Below are 3,518 nucleotides of genomic sequence, written 5' to 3' on the forward strand. Positions count from 1 at the left end.
GCAGTTCCAAAGGAATGCTTCAGCAGGACAGCGAAGAAAATCCCAAACAAGGTTGGCGCAAGAACACAGCCCTGCTTCACTCCGCTTCGGATGTCAAAGGGGTCTGATGTGGAGCCATCAAAGACTACAGTGCCCTTCATGTCCTTGTGGAAAGACCTGATGATGCTGAGGAGCCTGGGTGGACATCTGATCTTGAGGAGAATCTTGAAGAGGCCATCCCTGCTGACCAGGTTGAAAGCCTTCGTGAGATCTATGAAGGCTATAAAGAGTGGCTGCTGTCGTTCCCTGCATTTCTCCTGCAGCTGTCTAAGGGAGAATACTATATCAGTGGTGAACCTGTTGGCTCAGAATCCGCACTGCGATTCTGAATAGGCTCTCTCTGCAAGTACCGGGAGCCTCTTTAGTGCAACTTGGGCAAACAGCTTTCCTACAACGCTAAGGAGAGAGACGCCACGATAGTTATTGCAGTCGCCCCTGCCGCCTTTGTTCTTGTACAGCGTGACGATGTTTGCATCCCTCATGTCCTGAAGTACTCTACCTTCTCTCCAGCAGAGATAGAAGATTTCATGCAGCTCAGTGGTGATGATCTCTTTGCAGCACTTTAGGACCTCAGCAGGGATGCTGTCTTTCCCAGGTGCCTTGCCAGAAGCAAGGGACTCCAGGGCCACATGAAGTTCTTCTAAGGTTGGTTCTCTGTCAGGCTCCTCCAACACAGGCAGGCACTCGATGTTGTTCAGCGCTTCTTTGGTAACCACATTTTCTCTGGAATACAGCTCAGAGTAGTGCTGCACCCAGCGTTCCATCTGCTGCGCCCAGTCCTGGATGGCAGACTTCAGAGGGGCAGTTCTGTGTCGGACCTAGGGCCTGCTTGATACCATCATACATCCCCTTGATGTTGCCTGTGTCAGCTGCTATCTGTATCTGGGAACAGAGCTGGAGCCAGTAGACGTTAGCACATCTCCTGGCAGTCTGCTGAACTTTGCTGCGAGCAGTTCAGAGGACCTGCAGGTTGCGCTCACTGGGACAAGCTTTGTATGCTGCTAGAGCCCTCCTTTTTCTCGATGACTGGTGTCAACTTCTCAGAGTGGGATTCAAAGCAGTCTGCTGTCTTGTTGGTCTTCTTACCAAATATGGACAAGGCAGTGTTGTAAACAGCATTCTTGAAATGTTCCCATCTGTTGGATGTATTTGCATCGGCTGGGCCTGGGAGAATTTCCTCAAGCGCTTGTGCAAATTTCTCCACTTTTCCCTGATCCCGGATCTTGCTGGTGTCAGTGCGAGGTCTGCCTTCCTTTTTCGTGTGATACATTCGCTTTGCTCACAGTTTCACTCTGCTGCACACCAGGGAGTGGTCAGTGTCGCAGGCAGCACCCTGATAACTGCTTGTGATCTTGATGCTGGGAAGTCTGGAGCGTCTGGTGAGAATCAGGTCGAGCTGGTGCCAGTGCTTTGATTGTGGGTGTCTCCAATAGACTCTATGTTGGGGCTTCTTGTTGAAGAATGTGTTGCTGACAGAGAGACCGTGATATCCGCAAAACTCTAGCAGGCGTTGGCCGTACTGTAAAAATTATATAAAAATACTGTAAATGTTGGTAAAAATACTGTAAATTAAATTAATAAGTAGTTCCTGCTTCATTTCAGACAGTGATAGCACCATTTGGGGCTGTACCATGTGCCCCTGAGCATTCTTGAACAGATTGGTTGGTTGTCACATGGGAACAGCTGCTACAGCTTATGCCATTCAATGATTCACTTGATCATTCTCCTCCATTGCCTGCTGTGGCCAACAGAACCTCCCCGCCCCCCTTCCAAGGAAGAGGAGGAGGATAGTCAAAGGGATAAATGAAGGGACAGGTGCTGCAATTCGTCTTGGAGTATTTGAAGGTCTATTGAAGATCAGGGATTCTTAACCTGGGGGTATTCATTTGTCTTGGGAGCATGGGAACCAAATGATGGGAGTATGGAACTCAATCTCTAAGCACTTAAAAAAAAATTTTTTTTAGATTAGATTATTAACTATCACCATTATCAATTTGGATTGAAGTGTTCAGTTCCTAGCTATCCATCTGTGAAGTAAAAACAACATATTGACATATTTTGAAGTCATACAGGTACCTAATAGGGCTAGTGCTGCTGATGATTTTGACAGTCTGGTGAAGAGGATCTGTGGACATATTGAGCAATCCATTGGGGGTCTGTAATTGCAAAAGGGTTAAGAACCTCTTGACTAAATAATGGTGCTCCAAGAGAGACCTGGAAACTGTTGCCATGAGTGATTCACAGAGCTAGATATTGTTGATCATATTTCCAATGGACCTGGGTGATATCCCTTGTGATCTGTGTGGATCCACTCTATTCATTAGGACCCTGCAGCTGAGGATTTGCCTTTTGCATTGCTATTGGTTGCTTTTCTTGGACTGGTCTTTCTCCTGTGGTTCTTCCACAGTTTCTTGAAGAGGTGGAACTGACCTTTAATAATATATAATAATATAATATACAGTATTTATATACCGCCTTTCTTGGTCTTTATTCAAGACTTTATTCAAGGCGGTTTACACAGGCAGGCTTATTAAATCCACGCAGGGATTTTTACAAATTGAAAGAAGGTTCTCTCTTTCAAGAACCACCACATTCAAGATGTTACGCTCCGATCTGGTTTAACATTCTGGCCTCCATCCTCCCACGCTCCGAGCAGATGGAACAGCTCAGCTGCAGCTTGCCAGCTGCTTCAAGGTCGCACGGTGCCGGTGGCCTCGAACTGGCGACCTTGTGGATGGCAATCTTCAGGCAAATGGAGGCTCTACCCTCTAGACCAGACCTTTCCTTGCCTCCAGGGAACAAGATTCTTGTTTAGCTAGCCTCTTGTTAATCTAAGGCCCCTTTGGAAAGAGAACCTTGGTTATGATTTATCAAAAAGTTTCCTTCTGTTCTATTGGCAGAGTCCCTACAGCTCTAAGGGACCATAACATGACTGAAGTGACTGGACGTCCTTTTCACAGTGCTGTCCAGTGAAGAGAATGTCTGTTCTTTTGTTCCCTTGTTCATCTTCTAGCATCAGTTCACACATACATATACACTGGGTTCCTGAATTACGGACATCTGAGTTATGGCTGGCTGGTTGGCAACCTTCAGTCTCGAAAGACTATGGTATAAGCCTACAGCACCCGGTATTCCCAGGTGGTCTCCCATCCAAGTACTAACCAGGCCTGATCCTGCTTAGCTTCCAAGATCAGACGAGATCAGGCATGTGCAGAGTAACAGTTGTTTGCACTTTTGTGGAGGAACAGTCCATCCATTGTGGTGCACTTGTGATAGTGCTGAGGCAGCAAGAGCCAGCTGTTTTGACTTCTGTATGTTCCAACATGAACAAACCTTCAGAACAGAACCAATGCATGACGGGATTTAGTGAGCATCATTTGATAAATCAGAACGAGGACTCAGGAGATTGTGTGAACTCAGACCTTTGCAAAACCTTCTGTTTGAGATAACTCTGTACATAAGTTTTGTCTGTAATGTTT

At 46.4% G+C, this 3,518-nt stretch overlaps 1 pseudogene; it reads right to left on the reverse strand.

The window, feature by feature from the left end:
- Positions 1-3,152: 3,152 nt before the first annotated feature.
- On the reverse strand, positions 3,153-3,269 carry LOC136650152 (5S ribosomal RNA; annotated as a pseudogene).
- Positions 3,270-3,518: the final 249 nt, after the last annotated feature.

This window comes from Tiliqua scincoides, chromosome 4 (assembly GCF_035046505.1).
Source record: "Tiliqua scincoides isolate rTilSci1 chromosome 4, rTilSci1.hap2, whole genome shotgun sequence".
NCBI lineage: Eukaryota > Metazoa > Chordata > Lepidosauria > Squamata > Scincidae > Tiliqua > Tiliqua scincoides.